Consider the following 20,558-nt stretch of genomic DNA (forward strand, 5'->3'; position numbering starts at 1 on the left):
TTTTTTTTTTTACAATTTTGAACTGTAGGACTACATTAGCTCGACACAGCAATTTTTTACCTTAATCCGACTACATTCATAACCGAACTAAACAGAAATGGAAAAACATGTGGAGTATGCATTTATTAGTGGTATTATTGAAGTAAATACCGCAATTAAACTATTATCGTCATGTAGGACTTTTTGCCATATTTTCCGACAAGATCCACACACGCGGCTGTCAAAAAAGGACAACACACACATGCACACACAAATGCATGCACACACATTGCAAAACGCTAAAGTTTTTTTCTTTCCATTTGGTGTGAGGTATTAAATTCCAGAACACTCTCACCAGCCCTTACTCCTTATTTGCGTCTAATACCCCAGTTTGTCACGGGAGTATGAATGAAATGTTCATTAGTTAAAGTGACACTGCCGAACTGCAGTTAGTCACCCAAAATTTTAGGAAACTCTTACATGAAAGCACTTCACGTAAACATTTTAATTATATTTTTGTCTATTAAGGCAAATAGCTAGATTACAGATATCCATGTAAACGTAGTCAAAGATCCAGATGGGCATGCTGCTGATTTGATTCAGAAGGGCTCTTTTTTGTCAGACAGCTCACCGATCAGGTATGCATCCATGATAAAATATCAAGGTGAAAGTCCTCATAGCTTGCGCAGAATAGACCCAGCTCCCAACATAACTTTGAAAATAGATTACCGGCGATATTTATTTTACCGCGCGATAAGTCTTATGGTAACGCAGCACGTTAAAGGGCACCTATGGTGAAAAATCTGGACAGACATATGTGGGGTGATATAAACACACCCAGTCCTTTTTTTCAATTTAACAACATAAAAACGGTGGACCAATTGGAGCGGTTTTCAGACCGACCGCAACTTGACGTAAGAGTGCGGTCCCTCCGCCCACCAAATTGATTGACAGCTGCACGTATTAACATGTCCCGGTAATCACGTTTATAATCATATCAACAAGACCAGACATGCGCAAACCAACCGGGAATAAAAGGTCTGTTCAGTTCGCTAGGTTCATCAATCATGATCAAATGTTATCAAAAGTAAGTTTCTCATGTTTAAAATGTTTTAAAACAGTGCATGTGTGTAATAAATTACAGCAATTTACTTCAGCTTTACTTAATCAGCACAGCATGTGTCAGAACAATTAGAAAGGAAGACGCTTCAATCCCGGTTTGTGGATGTTAAATCAGGTTTATTTTCTACATTAACATAACAGATATCCATACAGCAGTGGAGATTAACCTGTTTCCTGTCACATATACGTGCAAAAAGTGTGTCTGCTGCGCTCTGTGTGTGTGTGCGTGTGAACTTTGTAACGACATTGTGTGTGCCTCAACGATGCAACTGCACAACAAATACTCATTGGTAAAGTTCTTACTGTAGTATTTCTCACAAACACTACGTGAGATCTTTTTCTTTTAAGTCTGTTGTCTGACGCAGCTGAGGGAGGAGATTAAGGCACACAGAAAAGCACGTAGAAATGGTAGGCGGGGAGGACTAGCCTTAAAGGCGCAGTAAGACATAACAGCACCCTAGTGCAAAAATTTATAAAATAGAATCTTTTAAAAGGTATATATATATATATATATATATATATATATATATATATATATATATATATATATATATATATATATATATATATATATATATATATATATGCACACACACACATATATTACTTGGTATCAATTTAATATGACCTGATGACTTGCTGTTGTGATGTATGAAAAGTATATATATATCTGCAGAATTCTGCAGACTTTTAGCCCATCATTAATTCCGTTTATTTTTTATTTCTCAGAGTAAATGTGTGTAAATCTATATTTATTCAGTTTTTTAATTAACTACAGTAATATTATTGACTAATATGAAAGTGTTCATTTGATTTATGTACAATGCAGTTGTTACAGAAATATTTTCTGTCTTTTAGTATATATATTATATAAGAGACTTGGTTTGTTTACCAAATAAACTGAATCTAATTGAATTTGCAGTTTAAACATTAAAAAAAGTTAAAAAGATATTATTTTTATTTCATATATTAAAGTTTAGTTATGATACTCCCAAAATCGTTCCGCAGAAGTTTTTAGCAAAATTCCGCAGAAATAGCAAAAAACGTCCGCAGCTTCCTCTGGCCCTAGTTATCAGCCAGTTTTGATATTGCTGAATCCCTAATTAAAGGAACAATGTGACAATATACCAAATCAACAAAATTGAAAAGTATGGGATAGAAACCAATGTATTTCAATTTAATTATCATTTTTCTTTCAACTTAGGTGAAAATAAAATGTATAAAAGAATGGAGAGCATCTATTTTAATAGTTCAAAATTTAAATTTAATATAATAATTTTATTGCACTTCAGTCCCATTTCATTTAAAACTGTATTTATGGAAATTGGATGACTGTATTTAATAAGTGACTTTGTTTTTTTTTCCTAATTGTTAAACTTTTTATGTCCTGCATAGTCTGTGCAACAGTTACTGTAGAATAAAAATAACACTGTATACCTTCCTGATCTTGATTAACCCAAAGCCCTACATACACCATTGGCCGGTAAAAGGTGCTTCAGAGAAAAGGAGAGGGCAAAGGGCAGGTTAAAGAGTGATTTTAATGAATTTACTGTTAAGCTTAGGCCTGAGGCAGCCTCATGAGTATAAAATTGCGGGAAGAAGAGCTGAGTGGTCTGGGCACTGGGGTCTCGGCTACAGGGGGTCCCTCCTCAGGGGCCATTGTGTGGGAGGTGATTTCGGCAAAAGCTGTCGTATACAACTTGTGCTTTGTTCTAAAAACTGTGAGACTTTAGCCGCTGAGGGGAAAACCGCAGACTTCAACAGCTTTAATGACATTGCAAAGAGGTGCTGTGTGATAGAACTAGTTATAGAAAACCACACTGTTCACTGCAGTTTTCTTAGTGTGCAGGTGAGATTTGGGTGGAAAGCAGTTTAAATGCTTATTGATTTCTAGATCAGTGTTTCTCGGCTGGTTTAGCTTCAATACAATGACTGAACTGTAAAAGGGGTCAAAGACGAAAAGGAGCTCTCAAGTATCAAAACAACACAACTGTAATCAAGCTTTTATTTATTTATTTTATTTTCTGATCAAGACTTTCATATATTTTATCATGATTTAAAAAAGACAACCCACTATGTCTTACATAGTAAAAATAGTAATTAAAAATCTTATCAGGCATGTTATTAATAATTTGATGAAATATAAGAACACTATTTGAAAATCACTGCATGACTGCAAAAAAAAACTATTACACTGAAGTTTTACAGTTTGCCACTATGATTCAAGCCAACAGGTTTTACCCATCCAAACAAAATGTGAAGCTTTGTATTTGACCAAAAATGTTAACAAAAAATATTTTTAAACAAATCTGTTTTCTTAATACCAAAAACTGAATTGGCCCAGCATTATTTACAATTATTATCTTGACTTTACGACTAGAATAGACAAGCTGATTTGTGTGCGTGTGTCAAATATAAATTTTCAGCATCCTTGCATCCTTTTTTTATTTACAATCTTTTCACTGCTGCTATACAGCACTCATTTTCATGTGCATTCAAATACTTATTGCAACATTACAAATTGTGAAGTTGAATGACTACATTACCCCTATGCTAAAAATCTTTCAGATGGGGAGCTAGTGGCTGGCATGCACAAGAAAAGAAACCAAAAAGCCACTCTGGCGACATCCTTACATGCTTTTTTATATAAAATCTCTTCACTGCTGCTATATGGCACTCATTTTCACACATGTTGTTATTCTGACCTGAAGTGACATGGTTTCATTCAACTATTTTTTAATACGCTGCTCGTGCTCTACTGGCGTCTCCTGTACCTAGGTGACCATCAACTGTTTTCTCAGAGTATGGCAAACGGGCAAACTATTGTTCCAGGTTTTGATTCAAAGCACTGCAGTGTTTTAGTCTACCGTTACTGCTGAAATGTGTATATTCCATACAAAGTGTGAAACAAATTGAATAGTTCTACTTGCATGAATTGCAATGCGCTCGATGCATTCGGAAAAATTCAGATGCTTTTCATCTAGGTGTGCCTGCAATATGCATGTGCATCATATGTGCGCCTCTTGCACTTAATGTGCGCATTATGCAAGTCATGCGCCTCTATTAGAAATAGCAAACTTACACCCTTAGCTTATTGGCATTGCTTCCAAGGCACGCACTTAGCAGCCAGCAGCAATTTTAATAAAACTAGCCTTCATAACAAAAATTCATACCAAACCTTTTTTTAAATTGTTATTGACAATAGTGTTCGGTCAGTAAATTGCGATACTGATTTTAAAGGCCAGCCCTAATTAAGGTACACAAATTGAGTGATGAATTCTAAAATAACAATGTAGTTTTCATTGTGTGAAAATATACTTACAATCAATCTTTCTTAAGGTTAAAAACATTGTAATCGTTGTGCATGAATGCTTTAAATGCTTACACAATCACAGGCCTTAAAAACACAAACATGATAAACTGCGGCTCCTGATCAACTATAATCTCAACTCATCAATGCAGATACTTCAATGTGACTATTGCAGATATGCACATTGCAATATCGATGCTAAAACGATATATTGTGCAGCCCTAATATGTACTGTTGAAAACAGTAAAACAGAAATCCACTGTTATTTGGAAAAAAGTTATTTGGCAGGTATTTTGTAAACATCAAAAACCTTTACTGCTACTCTTGATCAGTTGAATAATAACAGGTTTATTATTTGTAATAATAACAATAAGAATCGGTTACACTTTGTTTTATACGTGTGTACCTACAGTGCACCAACCTTAGAAAATTTTAATAATGTAAGTACATAAGTTAAGGTTAGGTTTGGTAGTAGGTTCAGGCTTAGTACCTAGTTATTACTCAGTTATAATACTATAATATGTACATACTATGTACAGGCAGAACAAAGTTTAACCTAAAAACAACACTGCATAAACCTATAGCTTTTACAGTCTGTAACAAAAACATAGTCAAATATATACTATATTAGACAGATACATTTGCATCGTCGTTGTTTGGAATGACAACATTTTGATGTCAACAACAGAAGCTGTGAGAAACGTTTCCTCCTTCCTTTTAAAAGCTCCTCCTTTTTAGCGTTCCTGTACCTCTAAGAACAGAACAAAGTGCCAGCCGTGGGTTGGATTCCCAGCATGCAGAAAGTGTCTGTTAAATGGATAAATATTAACATAAAACTTTACTTTGCTCTCCTAACTTTTACAGTTCTGTAGTAAACAAATGATATTTTTAATGTTAGATCTTCAGTTCAGAAGTTGTACTTAGTTAACCTGTCTAAATGGCCGCAATGATTCATCAAAGCTAAACACGTTTTAACATCTATTTATACACAATTACTATTGTTATTCTAAGTTGTGTAACACATACGCCCTCCAAAGCTTACTAGCCAGAGCACTACAACTCTTCCTCTCTAGGGTGCAGTTAATCAGCTCTAAGCAAATATGTCTGCTGAAGCGTGAAAGCCCAATCGCTCATTCACTTCACAACAACTCCTGTCTCTTCCACACATCTCCCAGCACATCAGCCAGCCGACTATCATGTAGTACAGAGTCACTGATACTTGACTACACCTCTGCTGTGAAACAAAGAGTAGAGCGTACAGGTGTGAGTGACAGAATTTGAGTGCACAAGTGATACTGTCAAAATAGTATCATTGCGAGCTGTCACGTTTAATGCTATGACGTGACTGTATTGGTGGGTTTTTCTGACTTGTGCCTTTTAATTGAAACCGCTTTGGAAGTGTAATCTATACCTTGCATTGTTCTAGGGCTGACAATCTGTAACCTCCTACCCAGTAAAGTTTATCTTCCACTTTGGCTCTCTCAGACAAACAAAAACAAGGGCACAAAAGGGTGAGGGTGTGTGCGAGGGTGTTGCGGGCAGATGGGTCACATGCAGTCCTTTGAATGTCTCCCCTATCAACCCCATTCAACAGGCCCTATAAAACTGACAGCCTGCTTAAATACCTGACACAAGAAAAGGGGAAAAAACAAAGGAGAGAAGAGGCGAGAACAATGGTAAAAATAAATAAGACAGCCCTCAGTGACTGATGTGTAAAGGCTACGGCTGACATCTTAGTGACCATTAATAAATGTGGCTCTGGTCACAAAGGGCGAGAGTAAAAAGGGTAGAAAAGCGGCCAAAAAGAAAACAGTGAACGTTGCCTCCAGCTCTAAATTCCAATGCTTATTCATCAGGCTGGATAGAGCTCGCTTGGCCCATTTTTTTAATGCCGCTCGCTCTTGGACCCCCTTTAGTGTCTTTGTTTGTCTTTGGAGTCCATGAGAAAAGTCAATTATATTTCAACAACCATGCTTAGTTAACATCACCATGCAAATCTTAAAGGGCGCCATTACTCTTAATCAGGGCTTGGAGGGGGCGAGAAGTTGCTCTGAATCAGTGCTTCTCTTTGGGCCTATAAAGCAAGTAAGACGTTACGCACATCTGGGACGGCACATCAAATAGAGAGAGACGCGCAGAAAAATAAACACTGGTAGGCGATTAAAAATCCATATTTATGCAACCCTATTTTTTCTTGCCTGAGAACTCCACACATTGGTTGCCTGCCTTCTATTGATCTGAGCTAAATTAAATGTTTAAACCCCGAAACATAGTTTAATGAGCACGCAAAAGTTACGTAAATTGCAGAGACAGGAGAGCAAGCTAATGATGTAAATTAGCCAAAAAAAAAACACAAAAAAACAACATTCAAGCACAGAGATTGAACAGGTTGCAATCCCAAGTATCTTGTCGTAGAAAATGTTTCTAAATGTGTCATTACCTCTTATATGATTAAATTAGCATAATCTTAAACTTTATGTACTGCACACCAACAATTAGAGGTCATACAGTGCTCAGCATATAAAAGTACACCCCTCACAAATCTATCTTTTAAGTTCATATTTTTGATAGGAAGCTATACAATATTATATTTGTGCATATACATTAGATTAGTCCGTTCTGAAGCCAAATCTGGAGTTTACCTAACAAAATATCTTACAATAACAGTCCAAAAACTAGTACATCCTAATGTATGTTATAGAAAAATATTAAATACAAATTTAAAACAGAGGAACAATCAAAAGAAGCTAAAAAAGTACAAATTTAGTTACTTTTGTAGGTTGTAAATATTTTGCAATATTAAGCTTAACCTTAATTGTATTATCTTTCAATTTGAAGAGTTCAGATGCAAAAATCTCCAAATGCCGTTTAAAATAAGCATTTCTATCAGGCCCCTGTGTGTAGGTTTGGCAATTTTACATTTATGGCAAAGAACACATCCTTTTCACAGTCTTCAAAATAAAATAACTCAACAAAAACAAAGTAGGCAGAGAACAATGCTTATTTTCAATGTAAATTTCAGATGGCATTCAGACGTTTTTGCATCTGATCTCTTTATTTCTAAATGTTTGGTGACAAAAATATAATTTTAATAAATATATCTGCTTAATTAACCTGTTTTATTTAAATGTACTCAATTATGCTGAGCCCTGTATATGCAAATGCTCCTATTATTACAACTCTATCTTGCAACCTTCACAAATAACCAAAATAATGTTGGTTACCACCATACCTCTAATTAACTTCTTTTACTGCATGTTCGGCAGAATAATTCAATTACTGTATATATGTTTGGAATGGGAAGAGGCAAAAGTGAATAAGATTATTTTATTTCTATTAGTGAGCTGGCTCTTAATTTAACATATGTTATTAAATATCACACATTTGCATCATGCACTAAAAGAATCATAAAAAGGTTCAGCTTCAGAACAGTGCAACAAGTTATATGATCTATAAATCATGATTTCTTAAATTATTTTATCTTTATAATTTTTCACTTGTATTTTTTCATGTCAACTGGTTAAGTCAAGACCTTTAAAGTTAATTTGATTCATCTTGAAACTGCAGCGATATTTATTTACACTGATCCAATGAAAATGTTATATCGTAAAAGTTCTGCTTTCTTAAGAGTGAAATCCTCCTGCATATAAACTTGAGTCCCTATCTGAAACCGAGACATCTTAAAGTTGAGTCCAAAATAAATGGAGTGCCACTCCCTTAGAGAGCTCGCTATAAATCAGACCGAAGCCATACGGCCCTGTGGAGAGCTCCTCGGTCGGGCGTCAGGGTAAACTGTGCTGAATCCATCTGTGCAATCTCATCGTCATTATGTCCCTGCTGTTATCAAAGCCGTAAATCATTCAAACAAACTTTATCGTCTACAACATCCACTGTCTGCGAACAGAAACACATAGACTCTCACAGAGACACTTGTCAGGTGCATCTGTTTACAACTCTGTGAATCTAAGGTGTTTTAGCTGTAGTTGTCAACGACTTACTGGCATTGATTACACAATTACACGGTGTAATCTCACTGCCATTGATTCCACACAACCAGTGTTGTTGTGTTAAATCAATATAAACAAACACAGGTAAGTCAGCCGCACTTTAATTTGGCTAGAAATGAAAATTGTTCAAATGCGTTTCTCCTGCGATGTTCTGGGGTGGCAGAATAACATTTACCTACAGCTCAGATACACTGGTATGTGGTGAGTGCTGGTGTAATCTTCAACCTATGATGTATTTGGGAAATGATGTGTGCTAATCTGGCTGATAGACTGTGCTTTTCTGTGATTCTATGCTGAAATATACTTGGCGTCTTCTTTGATCTGATGCACTCACCAGGAAAAAAACAGATTATAGGGTTTCTGAAATCAAAATACATCACAAACAGATTCTGGGCACCAATGCTCAGGTTGAAAGCTATTGCAAAATGACTAAAAAAATCATATATCACATGTCATTTTCATAAACACAGCCTTTGTAATTAAATGTTCAGCAAAGCATTGCTTTATCAGTTAAAATACCGAATTATATTTGCATAGCAGTGCTGGATAGATAACATATAACTTATGTTACTAATTTCAAATTGTATAAAGAAATTGTAATTAGTAATGTAATCTAGATTACCAACATAAAATGTATTAAACATTAAACCACATCCATTTTTCAAACTGGGGTATGTTAAAGAACTGCAGAGAGTTTGTGATTTGATAAGATGATTAAGTCAATCAAAACAATACGTGTTTAACATAATTAAAAGAAAGCCCTAGTACATGAAAAAGAGGAAATATTCTTATTTTCATTACCTGTGAACCTGGAAATGTGTTGTTAAATTATGAAACTTTTTACTTAATTTTAGCTTAGGCCAATTTTTTTTACTCTAAAATGATGGTTCTACCTAACAAACATGCAGGAATTCCTGTTATTATACGAGCAAGCATTAATAACTAAAATGACATTACATAGCTTAGAATGCAGTTAGCGAACACCTCTACATATGATAGCATTGAAATGTTTCACTATACTATCCTATAACTAAATCATTATATGTTTTCAATAATAAAGCAACTGGAATCTGTTTATAAGTATTTTAAATAGATTTTTGCGATCCAATTATATGATTTTATTTTACAATCAAGCAGTTTCACATCATCTCATGCAGCTACATGTTGAGATGTGGAGGAAGTCTCATAGTGCAGGTGATGGTAGTGCACCAGACAGACATGAGGGGTCAAAGATTGCCAGGAACACAGGAAACCCTGCAGAGAACAAGTATGTGCCATTGTCCCATGACCCAGGACGTGTGTGTGGGAGAGACTCTGGCTTCGGTCTCTGGTCTTGGCAGTCATGGCAGCAGTAGTTCAGAGCAAGAAGAGCCAGAATATAGACTACTGACTCTGTACTGTTTCTCTGTGGCGAGCTGCGCCCTCTTTTGGTTTGTACGTTATAGTAGAAATGAATCACTCTTCTCTGGATTTGATGTTGTTTTCCATTTTAAAGACAACAACTTTCTTAAACTGAAATGCGAACATGTTCAGAATTCACAAAGTTTATGGGTTATTTTTTGTGTGTGAACATGAAGATTAAATACTGATCGCTTCATTACAATGCTGTTAAGAAAATGAAAGAGTGTTTGAGTGAAGGATTTGTTCACTGGCTACGATGATTTGTCAGCTTGTTTTATCCATAATGTAGGCAGAAACAAACTGACATGAAAATGGATTGACATGTCTCTCATACCCTTAAGTCATGTGAATTTGGGTCAGGCCTACTGAGTGTTTCTGTCTTCTTTTCTGGATGCTTAAACTACAGTATTTTGTAGTCAAAATAATTGGACAGGTGTCATTTAAATTTCATGGGTATCATATGTGCAACATAATATTAGCCAGCACTGCTTATAATAGTGAGCTTATTATATTTTAGCTGTTTTTAGAATGTATATTGTGTTCATTTTATTATTTATTTATTTGTTTATTTATTTATGTATGTATGTATTTATTTGTTTAATTATTTATTGCTTGTGTGTATAGTCGAAATATTTAGAGCATGGATTGTGATTGTTGTTTGTAACTTGGTAAACTCCATGGCTATATATAGTGTAGTTTAGTAGTGGAAGAAAGCAAGTATGTCCGATTATGAAACATTGGGCAAGTTGTGCAAGTCATGTGATAATGACAACAGGGCATTACCCAAAACATCCAGATTACATCTACTGTATGTACACCTTTTTAGCAGTCACAAAATAATTCAATTTTCAAAATAAGTACCTGTTATAATATTGGAATATTGTCTGGCAGTGCAATAAATGACAACCCAGGCCATGCATTGTAGATTAAAATAGCTTAAATTAAATTATTTCAATTTCATGAGTATCATACTTGCAATGGATCTTTTTCCAGCATTGCTTATAATTAGTATACTTAGTATTTCTTTCTGTTTTTAGAATAAAAATGTATATTGCGTTCATTTTATCTATGCTTGTTGTGTGTAAAATAGATAAAAGTAGGTAGACAGTATTTTAGAGCTCCCTAAACACGGACATGGATTGTGGTGGTTGTTGTTGTTAGTATCTGGTAAACTCTACAGCTGCATATAAAATTGCATATTTCCCTTTTAGTAGTAGAAAAACAGTGTGTAACAAAGCATGTTCGATTTTACAGTACACAATATGAAACACTGGGCAAGTTGTGCAAGTCATGTGATAATGACAACAGATAAAAAGAAAATACCTCCAGACTACATCTTCGTACACCTTTTTAGCGGTCACATCTTAATTTATTATTCAAAATAAGTACCTAATAAAAGGTATGGATTTTTGGACGCAGTCTTGGCATATCATCTGGCAGTGCAATAAATGACGACCCAGCTCATGCATCGTAGATTAAAATAGCTTTTTTCTCAAAGGAAATCTCCATTTTGTGACTATAAATCATTTTAATGACATTTCTCAAAAGTGCAATTCATTTTTTAGCACAAAACTTTAACGGCTTTAAATACAGACTCCAGAATGTTTTAGAAGAATAAGGATTAGACGACGGAATGCCGAAAGTTTGAATCACCATTAACTGAAAGACTACAGCAGGGGGTAAAACTTCTAAATATAAATCACATTCCCATTTAAATTTGATGTTATTAACTCTAGTGACATTTTATTCCGCACTGGGCCCGGAATAAAGGCGTGCTAAGTGAACTTGTGTTTCTATAAACAGTTAGTAGCGAGAAAACAACAGGTTACATTTATCATTATAAGTTGGCACTGTGTGACGCGCCATCTCCAAGCGTGCGCGTTACCGTATTTTAAGAAGAAAAGTTTAATGTGGAGACAGAGATATTATTCAAATCTAATGCCCTTCTTCGCTCAGGATAAGAGCCTGATTTTAAACCTGACAGGTTAGAGAGGAGGTGGAGGTGCTTTGTTCCCCGTTTCCACTCTGCACACGAGGCTTTCGGAGCTTAGTCTATTTGAACATGCGACGTTTTAAAGCTGCTATCAATCAGCATGGGGTCCCAGAGTGAGCAAAATGAGAGAGCAGGAGGGAGAGAATGAGAGAGGCTGATATAGAAGGAAAGAAGTTATCGCACTGTTTATTCAAAGCTGACATGAGACAAACTTGTTACTGTGTTCCGTGCCTGTTCATGCATGACAGGAGCGCTGTGAGGAGTGGAGGGAGAGATGTAAGAGGGAGTGGAAACCAGCACAGGATTCAGGCGACTTTGACACCCCAGCTAAAAATGAGAGCCTTCGTTCGAGCCCCTTAGCTGTCGTACTCTCATCAGGAGTGCAGGGGAATGACGCGACACACTTTTTCCCTCTAAACTCAGAGCTCATTTCAAGTTAGAGATGACTAAACCTGTTGGCGCTGCTGAAGCGTGTTTACTTCGGTGAGCTCTGAGATCCAAGCAGATGGTCACCTGGATTTATTTACTTTGTTTATTCATCTCATCATGTAATTAAGAGAGGGTTCTGTGCCAGTAGCGTTTAAAAACACTTCTTCTTATTCACATCACCGTCCACAATTTAAACAAATTCATGCTTAACTGATCAAGCATGATGTGTTGGGTCAAAAATGTCAAATATTTTACCTCACAAATTTCATCGAAGTAACACAACAGCTAATTTGATACTAATATGAGATCCTCTTTGATTAAAAAATAAATCCTTTCCTTCCCACATCTGCAAATAATCTTTCACCAGATGTTTATGATGAAGTTGGACTTGTTTTAGCCTTTTTTAAGTTAAAGTAGCTATATATTAAGATGTTACATTCTTTTGAATTCAATCTTAATTTCACAACTATATTTCTAAATGAAACAAAATGCACAACATGCGTGGACGTCAAAGGTCATTATGGTTATTTAAGGAAACATCGGCAGAAATTCACATATTACAAAGTTGCTGGTGTTAGCATTAAAAACGCTACGGCATTTATTACACATTTGGTAAATAAATAAGTGACAAATGCCTCTGAGGCAAGTTTTAGAAAAGTTGGTTTCCTGCAGTACATTAACTAAGTCTAAAGCATTACTTTCATGTTTCATTCTTCTCAAGAAATAAATTAATTGTACAAAAATAACGTTGTTATGAAATAACTTTTTGCTTTTTCAAGGTGAAATGTCCTTGTTGGGTATTTATTCATTCATATGTTCCTCTAGGATTATAATGGCACGTATGACTTAATCATTGATGAACACTAGAGGGCGGCAAGAGAACACATTTCCCCCCCAAAACTTAGTCCATGTTAAAGACGCCTAGATTGTGTATGTTTGGACACACTTGGGCTTTTGGTAAATGAGGACTGACAGTGATGGTATCAGAGGCAGACTTCAGAGGATCACCTTGTTCTGAGGGCATCACAGAAAAAGATGCTGGATTGAATGTCAAAAACTTCTAAAGGAATGTTAATGTGTTGCTAATGGAATTTCTAAGAGGACACACATATCTAAAGAATCTCAATGAAATCCTCTCTAAACTTTCTGTAAAATGTTTTAGAATTTTAGATTAGTTCTCTTTTGTTTGTTTCTGAGGGGATTTGTGTTTGATTTATTTGCAATTTTTTCCCAAATTCAAGTGGAAGTGAACATCACTAGACCTAACTGTAACATATAATTTAAATGACCCTAACCCTATTTTTTCCTCTAACATCCCCTAAACCTGTTAACAGTAAATGTGTAAATTATGTGCACAACTCTGTGAGTGTATTATGTGTCTTACGTCATGTCTGGTTGCTTGTTTGTGCCATTGGATAATAATAAAAAATGGAAAAAATTTTAATTCTAAAAAAGAATGGCAGAATTGCAAGAAAAATATATAGAGAATTTCATATAATATTTTTGTATGACTTCTATTTTTCCCCCTCATAATTGTGATTCACAATTGTCTTGTTCATTTAATTTTGTATCCTGTGGTGGAAAAAAATGCTTATATTGTTATAAGAAGGAATGTATTGGAATGTACTGGTACATTCTGGTCTGTGAGATTTACTTTGGTCCTGTTTTCAGCAATGATGATCAGCAATCAGCAATGATAATTGCAGTCTCACACTTACACATAGTCGGGTGTTTTAACCCAAGTTTGGGTAAAATATGAATTAAACCAACTGCAGGGTTAATTTTATGTTGGTTGGTCCATATTTTGCCCAAATATATGTTACAACAATATTTTTAGAGAGCAGATTGTGATACATACTGTAATGCCACAGTACACAATCCTCTTTGTGTACAATAACATATTTCCTTTTATTTAGGGCATTAGGTTTTATGAATATGACCTGTGAAACTAATGTCATGCTTAGACCCAAGCACCAGAGTGTCTATTAAAAAGTCAATATACAAGTTGCATGACATATTTTAATTGAAACTTGCTTTTTACCGAACAGCATATTCTCCATTGGTGTTACTCTGAACATGAGCATGTTCAGTGGTATAATAGAGCAGCAGTAGTGCTGGGCTCAGTGTGGAGGGGAGTCAGTTAATCTCATGCACTCTTATTAATTACCCCTCCGTAAGCCTCTGGGCTTTCACACATATCAGGGAGCGCACCCGCTCAGATTTAATTGAATGTACGCTAATGGGATGGGATCAGAATCAGGACTATTAAAGCTGATCAGAGTTAACAGGAGAACTAGACTTGTCTGAGACTTGTCTAGTCTTGGTACTGTATGAGATCTTTTATTTAAGTTCAGATTATTTAGTTTGATAAACTGTTGTGTGGTTTTATGGCCTAGACTACTTAAGCTGATCCTGCTGTTTGAGAGACTCAAGAACTGCCATTAACCATCTCATATATTTATTTTAAATATTTTTACTTCTCTTCAGATTTTCATCGGAGGTTGAATACAAGAGTTTTCAAGTTTTTTTTTTTTTTAAATAAGTAAAATAAAAATGGATTACAAAAAGTTCAACAGGTCATGTTTAAAATTTACAGAAACAGCTGTTACTCTGAAAATGCTAAACTTCACAATTGGTTACTAAGAAGTTGCATGAAACACACCAAAGTGAATGTTAAATATTACATATGAAGAATTTTCTTGTAAAAATCCAGTTAACTTAATTTAACCAATTTAACAACAATAAATGTTAACAGTGCACCTCCAGTGTTCGTCAGTGATGACATTTTGTTTTTAATAATAAAAAATGATTTAGATTTTAGTGCTGTTGAAGTTGAACATGTTATCCAAAGATACTAATTCAATGTTTTTGCAAGTAACATAATTATTAATATCTTGTAATTATCCATTTATTTTTGGCTTAGTCCCTTTATAAATGTCGGGTCATCACAGCGGAATGAACCGCCAAATTATCCATCATATGTTTTACGCAGTCGACACCCTTCCAGCCACCACCCAACACTAGGAAACACCCATACACTCTTGCATTAACACACATACACTACAGCCAATTTAGTTTATTCAAATCACCTACAGCACATGTCTTTGGACTGTGGGGGAAACCTGACCACTCAAGAAAACACACGCGAACATGAGAACATGCAATCTCCACACAAAAATGCTCCCTGACCTAGTCGGGACTTGAACCAGTGACCTTCTTGCTGTGAGGTGATCGTGCTACCCACTGTGCCACCTTGACGCCCCATTTTGTAATTAGTAATTTAGTGATATTTTTAATTGTCATAATCTTGTGTTTTTACAATAAACCTAAGATACATTATAACAATAATATATACAGTATGCTATAATAATTAATTATAGCTTACATTATAACAATAAATTAAATGTGAAAGTAACCTTTACACATCTGGCTATTTGAGGCTAACAGTTTCTTTTAAAGATGCTCCGATCGATCGGCTGAAGATCGATATTGGCCGAAGATCACATTTCATGCCTCGATCAGTACTCGCCAATCAAACTCCACACCACCACCAGTGTGCAGCATCAACTTGGATGATGCGACGACAGCCACAGGTCAACGGCGCCAGTGCACTCACCACACACTAGCTATAGGTGGAGTGGAGAGACGGTGACAGAGCCAATTTGGTGGATTGGGATGATTAGGAGGCCATGGTCATAAGAGCCGATTGAGGGACTTTGGCCAGGACACCAGAGGTTAAACCCCTCCTCTTTACGTGAAGTGCCATGGGATTTTTAATGACAACAGAGAGTCAGGACCTCCTTTTAATGTCTCACCCAAAAGACGACGCCCACGGACAGTATAGTGTCCCTTTCACTTTTACTGGGGCATTAGGAATCACACAGACCACAAGTCAAGCGCACCCTGCTGGCCTTTCTAACACCATTTCTAATAGCAACCTAGTTTTCCCATGTGGTCTCCCATCCAGGTACTGACCAGGCTCAGCCTTGCTTAGCTTCAGTGAGGAACCGGTCTTGGGCTGCAGGGTGATATAGCTGTGGCATAATAAATAACAATATACACGATTTGTTATCATTTTAACATATGTCATAAATAATTAAGTAATTTATAATTATAATATTTTTAAATGAGTATTTTTTTCATAAATGAGTTTTATTCATGGGATTAATAGAAACCCTAGTTTTCAGGCTCGTGAGCTCTGCCTCTTCTCATTCTTTTCAACTTGCACTCTTCCAAACCAATTTGGTGTACAATGACTCCCCTGAGCCACCCTGCCAGTGGCCGCAATCTCCATTTATATCCCAGTGTTCTCCTGCTGTCCTGCCCTGCCCTAGTGCAACTCGTCTCCTATTATGCAGCTTTTCAGCCTTTCTGCAGCACTGGCCCACTAATGTTATTTTCCATTGCTAAAAAAGCCTTCATACCATAAAAGCTACCCTAAGTACTTCTGTGGTAGCCATATGCTAACAACAGCTTGACTAAATACTAAAGTAAAGCTGCAATTATGGTATTGATTGCATGAAATGCAATCTTGCACATCCTTTTACCTGAACAAATGCAGTTCTTTTATAACACTTTATATTACTGTGTCCTTCTTATCTGTGTAATTTGTATATATGTTTTGCATGTAAATAAAATAAAATTAAACTCTCATTACTGAACAAAATATTTATCTGCTTTATCACATCCTTAATTACCAGCATGGCAACCACTGCACTTTCATACGAACAAATGTGCTGCATTTATTACACTGTAAAAAAAATGCAGGGTTCCACACAATTTATTCATGTTGAATGAATTGAACAGAAACACACACAACTGAGTTAACTTAAGAAAGTTAAGTGGATTGAACAAAATACAAAACATTTTTCCATAACACAAATCTCAAGAATCATGTTGTTTTAGCTCAGTTTAAATAAATACTTTCAACAAGCAGCAAAATATTTGAGTGTAGCTTAGACAGGCAGAAGAAGAAAATGGGCTACCATCTAAACTAGACTGAAGTCAATAGGTTCCCCTTAAAGATACATCATCATCCTCAAGTGTCATGATCAGCACTGCTGCTGTGATTTCCAAAAATCAAATCAATTTTAATAAACTGTTAAAATTACTATATTTTATTGATAACTTTCAGAAAATAGAAAAAGTTACATAAAAAATACGACATGCAAATAAAAAGCCATCCGTTTTGAATTTGTCCCATTGGATTGCGGCAGGGTTTTTACATTAGATTATCCCTACAGCAATAGCGTCACTTGCAAAAGATAGATTTTACGACACCAGCCTAAACTGTCTGACACCTTTATGACACTCAAATACATTAAAAATAAATACAGGTGACTAAACATGGAGGATGATCTCCAAGTGGCAGTCTTCAAAATTAAACCAAGAATAGATTGTAACACTGTGCCAACCAGTCTCATTAAGTGAGGTTACTATTAAATTAAATGAATAAATGACTATAAAAATGATAGCCTATAGTTGTTAGAATGTTACACATTTTTGTGTTGTCGATATGCTAATGTTTATTTAGGCCTATTAGTGTGTGTGAGCCATTGCATCCATTATGTTTATAACCACCACTTTACAACGTGGTGTTATAGGTAACGTTAGGTCGATTCAAAAGCGCGGCGCCAAATAACGTTACGCCTGTTTCACACCGCAAGCGTCAGCGGCGCGTGAGCAGAGCGTGAGCAGCGCGTGTGTTTTCGGCGTCCATGTTAACAGATTAGAGCTTTCATACCGCACGCAGCAGCAGCGCGTCAGAGCGAGGCGTGAGCGTCGCCGAAGCAGCAGTGCAGCGATAGTTTCGGCGCTGGGTCTATTTTTGACGCGCTGCTCACGCTCAATTAAAGTGACAGTGCATTGACAACGACCAAAACACATTAAATGACAGTAAAAAAGTAGCAATTTTACCCAATAAATGCATTAATAATGTCAAATGGTTTATATATAGTCATTCAAATTCACTTAAAACGATTTAAAACGGCAACAAACATTTATTTAGGTCCGAACTACAAAACCAAATGTAAAACAATTTTAGTATCAGTTGCACACTAGTGTTGTAGGAGAGGGGAAATAGAATATTTACGGGAATTGTAGTCCATAGCGAAGTGTATTGTGGGTAGTGTAGTTCGAAACGCATGCTGGATGATGTGAGCTCGCTGTGTTCTGTGCAGCGGAGCAGAGGAAGAAAGTTTTAATCGGCTTTGTTTTATGTTCACTCGAGTTATTCCTACCGGGAGCTGTTTGCACAAATTGCACTCTGAATCTGACAACACGAAAATAAGTAAAAGAATGGCATGCATTAATTACTTTTGTCCGTCTCATCATCTGCACGAGCATGAATTAACGAGCTGTTATTCTGCCGCTGGACATCACTGAAGCGGAGAAATTAACACTAGTTTGATCATGTATAAATATCATTATAACTATATTGTATAAATATGATTATAACTAGGTCTACAGCAACCTGATAATCTAAAAACAAATGACATGATATCACAGGTGATTGTCTTCTGACTGTAGACACTTCTCATATAAGTTAGCTTTAGAAGCATACAGTACTATTTGATCTATAAAATTTGTAAAATAAATATTTGCAGGTTAACGAAACAGCATAGGTGGGGCCTTGGTGCAGATGAAAAGTTTAAAAAGTGTATTTGTATATAGAGAGACATGGGTAACTAGATAGAATAGACAGAGATAGGTTGATCTCAGCAGCAGCTGCCGAAGAACTGCGCGCTGCAGACGCAGCTGGTGTGAAAGGCAAACGCCTGCGTGCTGCTACTGCTCGACAAACGCGCTGCTCACGCTCTGCTCACGCGCCGCTGACGCTTGCAGTGTGAAACAGGCGTTAGCCAACAGTGCGTGCAGCCAATCGCGTGGTTTTGAACAGCAACGAAAACAGGTTAAAGCCGTTTCGGTTTTTGCGGGGAAATAACGAAAGGTGAGGAAAAGACGTCAATTTAAGCAAAGAATAGCGTTTTAGTATAGTCTTACCTTTGCAACCCAAGAGAAGTCAGTTCAGATAAACTTTCTAACAAAACGCAGTCGCCATTGTAGATCGCGTGATGCTTTCGTCCAAGCGGCCGATACCTACACGACACATAAGAAGGTTGAGGAATGAATATGTTCAATAATTATTGTTAACAATCGTTTCAGCTTTTTAAGGGGAAACTTGTTGAACGACAAGAACGTAGATTTAAGTGAATATGGAAGAAGAGCATTACCTTTGTGATACAACAAAATCCCATTCAGGAAATCTTTCTATTCACAAAAGGAAGAGCCGTTATGCAGATTGTGTGAGTTATGCAGATCCGTTCCTCCAATCAGTGACTCTGACACAGCGAATATGCAAATAGCACGATTACCTTTGATTTTAGGCTTTCTAATCTTAACACATTTAACAACAACATTAATTAAAATGTTAAAGAAATTATACAGTTTCAGACCTCTATTTGATTAGATTGAGTTTTACTTCAGCTCTCAGTTCTTAATTCAATGCAAATTTGAAATAATTTTATTACTATAATAATTACGAATGTTCTAATAATAATCAAAATTTTTTATAATTTTTGATTCAGAAAACATGACCACTTCTAAAAAAAAAGTAACTTTCTAAAGTAACTAGTTTCATTGAAGTTACTTTTCACAAAGGTGTACATCACAAAAAAATGAATAATGTTTGATTAAACAATCAATAAACAAAAATAGTTTTAAGCGAAACATTTGGTACTTAAAACTGCAATACAGTTACAAGGTCAAAGCTTAATGTTTTATTACAATTTTCATAATTTCTTAGAATGTCAAGAGTCAAAGCACAAAACTGCAACACATGTGCTAGCACTGCATAAAAAAGTATTAGATTAAACACTTTTTAGCATTTTCTTAACAACAAAATAGTGAAATACTGTGGGCTATGGCTCCATGTATGAAATATAAATGAAGCTCTCGTACAATGTTCTTACTTCAAGTTAATTGCCAGCTGTTTTAATACTTTGTGGATTGAATTTTTTCTGTTGTTCCTTGTTTTCTTATTATTATTTGAAAAATAACAATAATGAATTAATAAACAAACATATAAACACGAGATGTGGGATTTACCAAATAAATGAATGTAATACGCTTGACGATGTGCTTGTTTCAGGCCATTTCAGGTTCACTATAGGGTATATGCACAGCTATTTTTTCAGCCAATAATAAACTTCAGATAAAAGATGATTATGACAATTTTTAATTTAATAAGGTTCTTTTCCAACGTCGATGTTGTAATGTAATTAAAATACATTCAGTTAAATAGACTTAAGCATTTATT

Source organism: Danio rerio, chromosome 14 (assembly GCF_049306965.1).
Source record: "Danio rerio strain Tuebingen ecotype United States chromosome 14, GRCz12tu, whole genome shotgun sequence".
In the NCBI taxonomy this organism is placed as follows: Eukaryota; Metazoa; Chordata; class Actinopteri; order Cypriniformes; family Danionidae; genus Danio; species Danio rerio.